Source organism: Neophocaena asiaeorientalis, unplaced genomic scaffold (genome assembly GCF_003031525.2).
Source record: "Neophocaena asiaeorientalis asiaeorientalis breed wild unplaced genomic scaffold, Neophocaena_asiaeorientalis_V1.1 scaffold597, whole genome shotgun sequence".
Taxonomy (NCBI): domain Eukaryota; kingdom Metazoa; phylum Chordata; class Mammalia; order Artiodactyla; family Phocoenidae; genus Neophocaena; species Neophocaena asiaeorientalis.
Genome location: NW_020172664.1, coordinates 3,503,061 through 3,517,181, shown reverse-complemented (window position 1 = coordinate 3,517,181; position 14,121 = coordinate 3,503,061). Strand labels below are relative to the sequence as shown.

Genomic DNA, 14,121 nt, shown 5'->3' with positions numbered 1-14,121 from the left:
TTGAAGATAACTGTCATCATTCTGGACTTGCTGCTGGGTTGATGCCTTAACATACCCTTTCTTGAGCAATTTTTTCCTCTCTTCAGGTTTTTCTCTCCCTGTCTCTTCTCCATTCCAGCCACTAGCCTGAGGCCCGGGGGCTCAGAAAAAGTACTGTTAAGATGATAGCAAATAATCCCAAGTACATTGCCAAAAAACGAAGTGAAGACCCACTCTTCGAGAATGTTCTGCAGATGAAGCTACTATAAGACTTAGATAAAACTTCCTCCCAATATTTTCAATTATAAAATGCAAGTTTTAAGCTCAGTGGTTTCTGAAGTCCCCTAACTCTAAAATATTACAACTCAGTGGGGTACAGTACACCCACTTATTCATAAGTCAAGCTTTCTGGAACACAGCATGAAATGCAAACTTTAGGAGAAATCAACTCCAAGTACCAAAATAATTGTCATTTTCACCAAGTCTCTAGTTTCAATATAGGTAATTTGGCCTCTTAAGTCTTTTTTCCTCAATTACCACAAAATTCTTAAAAATGAGACTTATGTTTTTTAATCATTCTGTGTTCCAGGCACTCATCTTAGTTTATTTCATTTCAGTACTTTTTCAATGCTCCCCTTAGTAGCCAGCCTTCAAGATGGTCTCCAGTGAATTCCACCGACTGGTTCTCGCATCCTGGTAAGGCACTCCCACACTGTGCCAAGGGCTGTTCTACATGGCCAATAAAACAGTGCAGAAGTGAAGATACAATTAGGTTATAAAAGACACTGCAGTTTCCATCTTAATTGTTCTATCTCTCTCTCAGATTTTTGCTCTGGGGAAGCCAACCACCACGTCATAAGCAGCCCTATGGAGAGGCCTATGTGGCAAGGAACTGAGGCCTCTTGTCAATAGCCATGTGAGTGAGTTAGCAAGTCGATTCTCCAGCCCTATCAAGCCTTTCAATGACTGCATCCTTTGTCCACACCTTGACTGAAACCTCATGAGACACCCTGAGCCAGAATCACCCAGCTAAACAACTCCCAGCCGCTCACAAATTGTAAGAAAGCAAATGCTTATTAAGGTGCTAAGTTTTAGAGTAATTTGTCATACAGTAATAGATAACTAATATACTTCCCACATGATTTAATTAGCAGAAAAGACTGAGCCATGAAAAAGATGAAAGTTTCTGGATAGCTTATTATTATAAGCTATTTTCATAACTCTATTATGATAAGAGAATATACTATGTAAAATTTCATTAAAAATTTTATTGAGTTCTTTTATGGCCCGCAAATAATACAACTTGTTGAAATTACTATTGCACTTTAAAAGAACATGTCTATTTTGCATTTGTTGTGTGTGTTGTATTATAAATGTCAGTTAGATCATGCTAGTTGATAGTATTTTCCAGATCTATGTTTTGTGTTGTATATTTTAAATATTTTATTTTACTTTTATTTATTTATTTTTAACATCTTTATTGGAGTATAATTGCTTTACAATGGTGTGTTAGTTTCTGCTTTATAACAAAGTGAATCAGTTATACATATACATATGTTCCCATATCTCTTCCCTCTTGCGTCTCCCTCCCTCCCACCCTCCCTATCCCACCCCTCTATGTGGTCACAAAGCACCGAGCTGATCTCCCTGTGCTATGTGGCTGCTTCCCACTAGCTATCTATTTTACACTTGGTGGTGTATATATGTCCATGCCACTCTCTCACTTCGTACCAACTTACTCTTCCCCCTCCCCGGGTCCTCAAGTCCATTCTCTACATCTGGGTCTTTATTCCTGTCCTGCCTCTAGGTTCTTCAGAACTTTGTTTTTAGATTACGTATATATGTGTTAACATACGGTATTTGTTTTTCTCTTTCTGACTTACTTCACTCTGTATGACAGATTCTAGGTCCAGCCACCTCACTACAAATAACTCAATTTCATTTCATTTCTTTTTATGGCTGAGTAATATTCCATTCATCTGTCGATGGACACTTAGGTCGTAAATACAGATCTATGTTTTTACTCTCTTTTTGCCTAGTTATTCTATCAATTTCTGAGAGAGGACTGTTAAATTCTCCAACTATGATAATGGATTTATCTATTTCTCTTTTGAATTCTTTCAAATTTTTCTTCCTATATTTTGAAGCTCTGTTGTTAGATGCATGAATATTTATGATTGCTATATCTGCCTTATGAATTCACCAATTTTCCTTATTAAATATCCAAATATCCTTCTTTGTCTCTGGTAATAATTTCTGTCTCTGGTAAAACTCTTTGCAAAGCCTACATTATTTTTGATATCCCTTCTTTTAGTATCCCTAACCTTCTATGCTTATTATTTTCATGGCATATCTTTTTTCATCTTTTTATTGTCAACTTATCTGTGTCTTTTATTTAAAATACATCTCTTATGGAAAGCCTATAGTTTAACCTTGCTTTTAAAATCAGATTTGACAGTCTCTGACCGTTAAAGTGTTTTGTCTACTAAATGTAATTATAGACATGTTTGAATTGGAAATGAGTAGGTCTATAATTTTACTATTTGCTATCTCTTTAGACCAACAGATTTTTTTTTTTCTTGACTCTATTAGGTTTTACACATTTTAAAGCATCTGTTTGTTGACTTGTTAGTAATAGATCTTTGCATTTTTAGTTGTTGCTTAATGATCACAATATTCATTTTTAATTCTTCACAGTCAATCTTTAGTTAATATACAACTTGACATAAAATAGAACCACATAAGTCAATTTACCTGTCATTTTTATGCTTTAATTTTCCTTTGTATTACACCTGAATGCATTATAAAATCCAACAAAATAATTTTTTAGTCTTATATTTAATTAAAAGGAAAATATATTTTATATCACAGATATATATCATTTCTGATACTCTTTATCTCTTCCTGAAGATCTGAGTTTCCCTCTGTTATCATTTCCCTCAGTCTCAAGAAATTCCTTTAATGATTTTATAGTACACTTCAGCTGGCAACAAAATATTTGTAGTTTTTATAGATTCAAAATGTTTTTATTTCACCTACTCCAGATGTATAATTTTTTTTTACTTTTTAGTTTTTTGCGGTACGCGGGCCTCTCACTGTTGTGGCCTCTCCTGTTGCGGAGCACAGGCTCCGGACGCGCAGGCTCAGCAGCCATGGCTCACGGGCCCAGCCGCTCCGCGGCACGTGGGATCCTCCCGGAGCGGGGCACGAGCCCGCGTCCCCTGCATCGGCAGGAGGACTCTCAACCACTGCGCCACCAGGGAAGCCCCAGATGTATTATTTTTAATACTGAAGTTTTTTTTTAATATGAGATAAACTTCCACATGACAGTACACAATTTCACATTCCACTTACAATTCTCAAGAGGATTTTCAAAATGTTTGCACTCTTGAAGACTTGCTTTTAAAGTCAATTTAAATATCCTATAATTGTACTAAATTCTTTTAAAATTTTTGATAAATTTTGTAATACTGTAAGTTTGGTAAATTTTGGTGCTCCTTCTCCAAAATTATTTGGAAATCTGTAGTCAACTATTCAACAAATGTACTGCCACAAAATTTCAGCCTTTGAAGCTTTAAGCAAACTATAATTATTGAAAGTAAAGCTTATAAAGATTTAGAAATTTATCTCAAGAAAGGGGAACTAAACATATTTTTAATGAGAACTAAAATGATATGCAAGATTTAGTTTTAATTTCCAGCCATTTTACTTTTGATATCTCACCTTGTAAGAAGATGCTTTTAATGGAGCTTCTATAAAAATAGATAAATTTGTAGATAAACTTTTATTATGAACTGGAATGGGATGTAATTAAGAAGACCTACATTTTTCAGCATCTAAATTGGTCTTTTTAATGTCCATGGGATCTGTAGTGAAGTTCTCACTTTCATTTCTGGTAATAGTACTTTGTGTTTGCTCTCTTTTTTTCTTAGTTAGCTTGGCTAGGCATATCAATTTGATTGATCTTTTCAAAGAAGCAGTTTTTGGTTTTGTTGATTTTTTCTATTGATTTCTTCTTTTCAATTTAATTGATTTCTGCTCTAATTTTTCTTTCTTTCTTTCTGCTTTGGATTTAATTTGCTCTTTTTTTTTTAGTTTCCTAAGGAGGAAGCTTAGAATAGCTCTTTTTTTCTAATACACACATTAGTGTGTTTCCTAAGGAGGAAGCTTAGAATATTGATTTTAGCTCTTTCTAATACACACATTATATGCTATAAATTTCCATCTAAGCACTGCTTTTGCTGCATACCACAAATTTTGATAAGTTGTGTTTTTGTTTTCATTTAGTACAAACTATATCTTAATTTATCTTGAGATTTCTTCTTTAACCCATGTGTTATTTGACGTGTGTTGTTTAATTTCCATGTAGTTGGGTATTTTCCAATTATTTTCTGTAATTGATTTCTAGCTTAATTCCACTGCAGTATGCGAGCAGACACTGTATGATTTCTACTCTTTTACATTTGCTAAGGTATGTTTTATGGCACAGAATTTGGTCTATCTTGGTGAATATTCCATGTGAGCTGCTATTGTTGGAAGTAGTGGTCTTTACATGTCAATAATATCCAGTTGATTGACGTTAGTTAGACATCAACTATGTCTAACTTACTGATTTTACTGTCTGCTATTTTACTTATTCAACTTACTGATGTTCTGCATGTCAGATCTGTCTGTTTCTAATGGGGGGGGGTGCTGAACTCTCCAACTATAATAGTGGATTTATCTATTTCTTTTTGCAATTATATTAGTTTTTGCTTCATATAAATTGCTGCTGTTTTGTTAGTCACATACATGTTAAGGATTATTATGTCTTATTGGAGAATTGACCCCTTTAACACTATGTAATGCCTTTCGTTATCCCCTATAGCCTTTATTGCTCTGAAGTCTGCTCTTTCTGAAATTAACATAGCTAATCCTGCTTTTTAAAAACTAATTCTAACATGGTATATTTTCTTCCATCCATTTACTTAAAATTTTTATTTTTGAAAATAGCATTTGGATAGAACTATTTTCTAAGTTTCTCAATAAAATAAGATCAATTGGTTGGTCAGTAAATATCTCAAAAATCACAAAATTTATTTTTTTTACCTTATTTCACTGTCAAAATTGAGCCTGTTGGGGTGATAAATTATATCCTTGCCCTAGCCCCTCATTATGGGAAACGTATTCCTCCTGTGACCCAACTCATCCTTAAAGATGAGCCAGTTATTTTCAGAGTCAGAATGAGAACCAGTAACAGGGAGCTCCACTTATAAATATGTGTAACTGACACTAACCTCCTTGTTTCTATGTATTACACCACTAGGAACTACTGGTTCTTATCTTGGAAGTGGCAGTTAAGGGTAGCTACGCAGAGAAGACACTAGACTCAGTTACAATACAATAATATCATAGATCCTTTCTATTTGTATCTACTATGGGCTAGGCACAAGTTTGGTATTTACATTATTTCAATCCTGACACATAGGAATCCCTGTGTTTGTCATTGATAAGACCGAGTCAAGGAGATTATTTTATTGCCTAAGATTATAACCTGGAACGTGAAAGAACTGAGACTAAGCAGTAGGTCTGTGTCATCTCTTTCTTCTTTCAGATTGCCTCTCCACTGAACAGCTCTTAAGAGAGTGTGGTTAGAAATGTCTCTGGAAGGCATAGATGTTACTTTTCATTTTTAAGTAATGCTGCAACTTCTTTCTGTCTCACGTACGCTGGAAACACTGCTGGGCATGTAAAGTAGGGATGTCTGAAATTTCCACAATTTAAGTAGAACCCACAAGTAGGGACCACAAGTCCCGGACCAAGTGTTACTGCCTCACAGAACACTGCAGCACAAAGGAGCAGCACCCATGGACATGTTGTATCCCAACTTTCTCTCTAAACTACCTGAATTCTCTCCATACTATGTCTGTCACAGGTGGAGTTGACCTTAGTGCCTGCCTGGTGGAAGTATAGAGGCAGCCCTGGGGCACTATATGATTCATTTAGACTGTCTTCATGGTCAACTTGGATAATTCATATTTTTAAAAAATACTGCCTTGCTTTAAATTACGTACCTTTTTTCCTATAGAGATCAAATTAGTGATGTGAATATCAAATATTTTCAGTCTGTGTAACAGAAATTCAGCATCAGATTAGAATTTTATTAGCTTCTTTCACTTGTAAAATATAAGGTAGTAGGTGAGTCTCTACAAACAGAATAAGGTATATGGTTTTAAAAATCATTCAGGTAGACCTGTTGCTCATTTTTGCAAGCAACAACTACAAGTATTTATTTAACTAAAGTATTTGAGATATCAAGAAGATTTTAAAATATTACAACCCTGCTTCCATTCCCCTTTCCAGTTCTAGACATCACTAATTGTTTACAGCACTTTTGTTGTTGTTGCTGCTGTTGCTGAGCTGAGATGTAACCTGGAATTCTTCTCAGATTAATAACTTGGCATTGGATATCTGAATAATGTTTTGATATATGCTGCTTTGCTTAGTTTAAAGGTAATATGAAGACCAGATTAGTTTTCAACATTGCCCATCTCTACTCCCAACCTACTTATACAAATGTATCTTCCAACTCCCCAGAATTTTCTGATGTGGGTCCTTCTTGCCATTCAGATAAATCATATTGGTCGTATTGACACCTGTGCTTATTTACACTTCTGATAAATTGATTGTCAGATTTCTAAACGTTTTTGATTATATACCCATAGTTTTTGGGCAAGTACTCCCAATATATTAGTATTTATTGAGTTGGCTAAGAAGTTCGTTGGGGTTGTTCCATAAGATGTTATGGGAAAACCCAAATGGAATTTTTGGCCAACCCAGTATTTACCTATGAATATCATATATGCACTATCGTGTTACTATGGTATATATAAATATATATAAATATACAAACACTTTTTAAAAATGAGGATAATAATAAATATAAATAGAAATTCTAACACCCCCTTAACTTTTGGACACTAGTGTCTTATACAGTGGAGTTATGAATTCACAGTCTATGGAAGCTAGGTTCTAAAGTCAAAACATAAGGTTAACTTCACAGACAGCCACGTTACCCTTAGAAATCACTTAGAAGACACTGTTTTGGAGACTGATAAATAATTTCTCAGGTTTATAAATAAACACACAAGTTCGACATAGCTTATTTTTTAACGTTGAAAAAGTGGTTGTTGCTTCAGTTGAACAAGTTGGGAAGTAGTTGGCTTAGGGATCAGATTGCGTGAAAAATATGTGCTAAACATTAGATCATGCCAAATTTTCTGTGATATTCATACTACGTACTTTCAGAGATAGGAGGGGACTGAGGAACAAGGGGTGGAAAAGCAGATTCAAATCCCTTATTTCACATTCTCACCAGGACATATGGATCATTCAGTGCTATGGGGGATGGAAGCACCCACACAGTTTAAATTCTGTCTGTCTGTCTGCCTCTGTCTGTCTCTCTCCTCCCCTCTCTACCTCTATCTCTTGTTTCTTTCTCACACCATCAGACTTGTAACTGAGTTCAAATGAACTAAATGCAAGTTTGTAATGACTTCTTTGCATAACACTTTTCTTCTCCTTTCTCAAGATCAGATCACTTACTGTGCTTTTATCATGAGCCCTTCCCCAGCTCTCTCTCTCCAAATTCTACTAGTATTTTAAGATCAATTTCAAATTCAACCACCCCCCAAACTAAAATTTGCAACAAACGTAAGTTCTTGTCATATTTGAATTATGATACCAATTCCCCTCCTGTTTCATTAAATTGAATATTCATATGAAGTTTATTTACCTTATCTCCTTAACAGTTTAGGCATTTTGACTTAAACAATTAGGCAGAATGGTAAGGATATAGTAGTAGGAATCCTGGCTTGAATCCTAATACCTCTCTAACAGCCTAGTGCTGTCCATTTAGTATTTCTGATTATCCTCTTTCTGATCATAGAGTAAGACTGCACTTCCCAGCTTACTTGAAATTACATATGATCTGTGATTTCCTTTGGCTGATAAAATGTGGGCCTTTCACTTTGAATTATATGAGTTGTCCTCCCCTGACCCCTGCCATAACCCAAAGTGAAGCGTCCATCAACCTGATTCCTATTCTGAAGGCAACATGGAGCAGCAACACTAACAATTCAAGGTAGACATGTAGCATAAATGAGAAATAAAATGTTTTTTATTAAACCACTACAGTTTTAGGATTGTTTGTTATTACAGCATAACTTGCTCTATTCTGAATGCTATATAGCGACATTTCTATCATGCACAAAATAGAGATAACAATAACTTACCTTAAATGTATCATCAAATTTTATGAGTCTAATAAAATATATAAAATGCTATAAAATTCAGAGAAGCATTAAGGATAAAATAGGAATATCAAAAATGCCTCAACTTCTGTTTATTACTGTTTCTACTGATGATCAGACATGTAGACTATTTCCTCTTATACTATTAGTATTTTTACCTCTTTAATTAATTGAACAGCTATTTATTGAGATGCTAAAACCAGCGTCAGATAAGGACAATGAAAGAAAACTATAAACCTATATTCCTCATGAATATAGATGCAAAAGTTCTCAATAAAATATTAGCAAACTGAATTCAACAACTCATTAAAAAGATATGATCATCTCAATACTTGCAGAAAAAGCATTTGACGAAATACATCTTTTCATTAGCTCATAGAAGGAACACATTTGCTACAGAAGGAACATACCTCAGTATAATAAAGGCCATCTATGGGACAAGGTGGTGGAGTAGAAAAACGTGAGCTCACCTCTTCTTATGAAAAAACCAAAATCACAACTAACTGCTGAACAACCATCAACAACAGCAAGAAAATACTGGAACCTACCAAAAAAGATACATCCAAAAAAGACCTACATCCAAAGACGAAGAAGAAGCCACAACAAGACAGTATGAGGGGCACAACTGCAATAAAATCAAATCCCATACACACTAGGTGGGTGACCCACAAACTAGAAAATAATTATACCACAGAAGTTCTCCCACGGGAGTGAAAGTTCTGAGCCCCACGTCAGGCTCCCCAGCCTGGGGGTCTGGCAACGGGTGGAGGAGCCCCCAGTGAATCTGGCTTTGAAGGCCAGCAGGGTTTCATCACAGGAATTCCACAGGACTGGAGGAAACAGAAACTCCACTCTTGAAAGGTACACGTAAGGTCTCACACGCACCAGGACCCCACCCAGGGAATAAAAGCAGTGACCTCGTAAGAGACTGAGCCAGACTTACCTGATAGTATTGGAGGGTCTCCTGTGGAGTCAGGGGGCAGCTGTGGCTCACTGCAGGGACAAAGACACTGGCAGTGGCAGTTCTGGGGAGTACTCATTGCCGTGAGCCCTCCCGGAGGCCACCATTTTCTTACCAAGACTTAGCCCCACCCCCCAGCCTGTAGGTTCCAGTGCTGGGACGCCTCAGGCCAAACAACCAATAGGGAAGGCACACATCAGCAGGCAGCCTGCCTCATGTCTTCCTGAGTCCAGGCCCTCTGGACACAGCCCTTGGCATGGCCCTGCCGCCTCAAAGGGACAAGACTGAACTCCACCCACCAGTGGGCAGGAACCAGTCCCTCCCACCAAGAAGTCTGCGCAAACCTCTTAAACAGCCTCATCCACCAGGGGGCAGACAGCAGAAGCAAGAAGAACTACAACCCTGAGTCCTGAGAAACGGAAATCACAATCAGAAAGTTAGACAAAATGAGATGGCAGAGGAATATGTCCCAGATGAAGGAACAAGATAAAACCCCAGAAGAACAACTAAGTGAAGTGGAGATAGGCAATCTACCTGCAAAAGGCCATATACAACAAAGGCCATGGCTAACTTCATACTTAACTGTGAAAGGTTAAGAGATTATCCTCTAAGATCAGGAACAAGACAAGGATTCCCACTCTCACCACTCTTATTCAACATAGTTCAGTAAGTCCCAATAAATAAAAGGAATCCAAATTGGCAAAGAAAAAGTAAAATTGTCATTATTTGCAGATGACATGATCATATATATATAGAAAATACTAAGGACTCAACCAAAAAACTGTTAGCTAATCAACAAATTTAGTAAAGTTGCAGAATATAAAATCAACATACAGAAATCTGTTGCATTTCTATACACTAACAATGAAATATCTAGAAAAGAAATAAAGAAAACAATGCCATTCATAGTAGCATCAAAACCAATAAAATACTCATAAATAAATTTAACCAAAGAAGTAAAAGATCTGTACAATGAAAAATATAAGACTTTGATGAAAGAAATTAAAGAAGATACAAACAATTGGAAAGATCTCTCTTGTTTATGGTTGGTAAGAATGTTATTAATGTGTCCATATTATCCCAAACCATCTATAGTTTCAATGCAATCCCTATCAGAATTCCAGTGGCGTTTTTACAGAAATAGAAAAAACAATCCTAAAATTTGTATAGAATCACAAAAGACCCCAAATAGCCCAAGCAATCTTGAGGAAGAAAAACAAAGCTGGAAGCATCATACTTTCTGATTTCAAATTATACTAAAAAGTATAACAATTTAAACAGTATACTGTACTGGCATAAAAATAGACCCATACACCAATGGAACAAAATAGAGAGCCCAGAAATAAGCCTATATATATGATCAATGAATATTTAACAAGGGAGCCAAGAATACTCAATGGGGAGAGAATGGTATCATCAATAAATGGTATTAAGAAAGCTGGATAATCACATGCAGAAAATGAAACTGGACTCCTATATTACATTATTCACAAAAATTCAAAATTGATTAAAGACCTCAATAGGAGACCTGAAACTGTAAAACTCCTAGAAAAAGAGATAGGGAAAAACCTTCATGTTGATCTTGGCACTGATTTTTTTGGATATGACATCAAAATCTCAAGTAATAAAATAAAAAATAAACAAATGGGACGACATCAAACTATAAATCTTCTGCACAGCAAAAGAAACAACATGAAAAGGTAGCCTTTGGGTGGATGAAAATATCTGCAAACCATACATTGGATAGAGGGTTAATATCCAAAATCTATAAAGAACTCATACAACTCAGTAACAAAACAATAAATAATGGGCAGAGGAATGAATAGACAATTTTTCTAAAAAAGACATACAAATGGCCAACAGGTACATGGAAAAGATTCTCAACATCACTAATCATCAGGGAAATGCAAACCCAAACCACAATAAGATATCACCTCACACCCATTAGACTGGCTATCATCAAGAAGACAAGATTTAACAAGTGATGGTGAGGATGTGGAAAATTGTGCATTACTCAGTATGTAAGTATAAATTGGTTCAGCCACTACGGAGAAAAGAATGAAGGTTCCTAAAAAAATTAAAAATGGAACTACCATTTGACTCAGCAATCCCACTTCTGAGTATATATCCAAAGGAAATGAAATCAGGATATTGAAGACACCTGAACTCCCATTGCAGTGTTATTCATAACAACTCAGATATGGAAACAACCTAAGTCTCCATAAATGGATGAATAAAGAAGATACATATATCTTCTCTATCTCTGTCTCTATATTTTCTTTATCTATACCTATCTATCTATATAAAATGAAATATTATTCAGCATGAGAAAGAAAGAAATCTTATCTGTGACAACACAGACCTTGAGAGCATTATGCTAAGTGAGATAAGTCAGAGAGAATGACAAATACTCTATGACAGCATGTATTGGTATATGTGGAGTCTAAAAAAGCCAAACTCATAGAAACTGAGAGCAGAATAGTGGTTATCAGGGGTCAGGGGTTGAGGGCTGGGCAAACTGGGGAGATCTTCATTAAAGGGTACAAACTACAAACTTGCAGTTACAAGATGAGTGAGTTCTGGAGATCACTATAATCTAGTGCTTATAGTTAACAATACTGTATTATACACCTCAAAGTTGCGAAGAGAGTAGGTCTTAAATGGTCTCCCCGTAAAAAAAAGAAATGATAATTATGCAACATGAGAGAGGTATTAGCTGATGCTATGGTGGTATTCATATTGCAATATATAAATGTATCAAATCAACACACTGTACACTTTAACCATACACAATCTTATATATCAATTATATCTCAATAAAAATAAATAATAAAATAAAAAATTTAAAAAGGTGATAAATTTTGTATATGTAACAGTTTTTCAGAGATTCCATTGTTATGTTTCAGAGATTTTTTTCCCTCAATACAAACTACATGAAACCAATTTAAAATACTCTGTGGAAGTGTTACAGCTCTTTTAGAATTTGTCTAGCAGGTTTTTTGGGCCACATGGGAAACCACCTCCTTCCCCCCCGCCAAAAAAAATACTCTGTGGAAACATGTATGCTAATATTCATAAACAAGAATGCCTGTGTAGTAGACTTTCTACTTTATGAAAAGAGAGTGATATAAAACATCTGGCCGCACATTAGGAACATAACTCAACCCCCAGAGAGACCAAATCTGTGATATATGTTTTTTCTACTCATGCTTTTAAAACAACATACAACCTTATGATGGGCATTTTTCAGGACTTCCATTTAGCCCAATGGTCACCATGGTAACAATGTGAACACGCTGATTTGTATGCACTTTCTCATCTAAGGCTGAATGACCAGAGTAAGCCACTTGGCACCTGACATTTCCAGATATAACAACACATACTCCCCCCAGAGTTCATAAAATTGCCTCTCCGTCAGTCTGAATCAGTTGATATGGTAGCCAAAATGGCTGGTTGGTGTTGCTGAAAATCCTGATACTTCTGGCATCTTACACACCAGAGCAGACCAATTTTACCGTATGTTTTTCAAAGTGGCAGGGCACCGGCTACGCCCACGGGTCTTACATGGTGATTGGTTGCAAGATAGGTAATTGGATAGAATCATGTAGATGATTAAACAGGCATCTAGGTAGAAACCAAAAACATTTGAAATGTGGGTAATAAATTAATATTTTTATCCAGATGTTGAATCTTATATAGACACAAAGTAAACTTTTCGTTCATAGCAATTTTGAAGTAGAATGATAACTACTGCTTTTCTGCTTTTCACCTAAGTTGGCTCTAAAATTCACTCTCAAGAAGAGAGTAAAGATTTTTATGAGGGAAATTGGCTAATGTTAGCTGATCAGTACATATTAGTTTAATGAATGAATATAAAACTAATGCCAGTTAGTATTTTTAACAGGGAGTCCCGATAGAAATTCAAAAAAGAATATTTATAATTTGTAAAGTATAATCACAAGAATTTAATTTTTAGTCTAGTTAGAAAGTTTATGATTACTCCAGTTTTATAGATGAATAAATATGAGGTTATGCAACTCAAAGACACATAGCAGGTAAGTGGCAGAATAGAATTCAGTATAAGGTTTTCTAATGGTAACTCTCACATCTTTTATAATTCAATATGGTGCTCAATATAGTAGATGAGTTCAAAATAATGCTAAGGTAAACTATGAGGTGAAGTTTTATTTATTTATTTTATTGCTGTTTCTGCAGAATTTGGAAGAGTTTGAATAATATTTAAGGTCCCAAATGTCAAAAACAAAATTGTAATGATTTAAGAAGAAAATACAGGAAACTGTCTTTTACCCACGGATAGAAAAGAAGCCTTTTCATAAAAAAACACAAAAAAGAACAAACCACAGGGCTTCCCTGGTGGCGCAGTGGTTGAGAATCTGCCTGCCAATGCAGAGGACACGGGTTTGAGCCCTGGTCTGGGAAGATCCCACGTGCCGCAGAGCAACTAGGCCCGTGAGCCACAGCTACTGAGCCTGCGCGTCTGGAACCTGTGCTCCGCAGCAAGAGAGGCCCGTGCACCGTGATGAAGAGTGGTCCCTGCTCGCTGCAACTAGAGAAAGCCCTCACACAGAAACGAAGACCCAACACAGCCAAAAATAAATTACTTAATTTAAAAAAAGAACAAACCACAAGTAAAAGATTTTAACTTTACTGCATTAAAATTAAAATTGTATTTATTACAAAGAACCCACAGATAAATTCAAAAGGTGAGTCAAAGACTGAAAGAAGTTATTTGCAATGCATACAACCAAAAAGAATTGTTATTCTGAATTTTTAGGGAAAGTTTACAACTGAATAATCCAACAGAAAAATGAACAGGAATACGAAACTATGGTCAACTTTGCTAGAAATGCAAATTAAATAACAGGAGGA

The 14,121-nt window shown here is 35.7% G+C and overlaps 1 non-coding gene across 1 annotated transcript; it reads left to right on the top strand.

Annotated features, from left to right (window-relative positions):
• The first annotated feature begins 12,191 nt into the window (after positions 1 to 12,191).
• Positions 12,192 to 12,252, top strand: LOC112396065 (U7 small nuclear RNA). Its single transcript, XR_003002494.1, has one exon. It is a non-coding gene; the product is annotated as a U7 small nuclear RNA (small nuclear RNA).
• Positions 12,253 to 14,121: the final 1,869 nt, after the last annotated feature.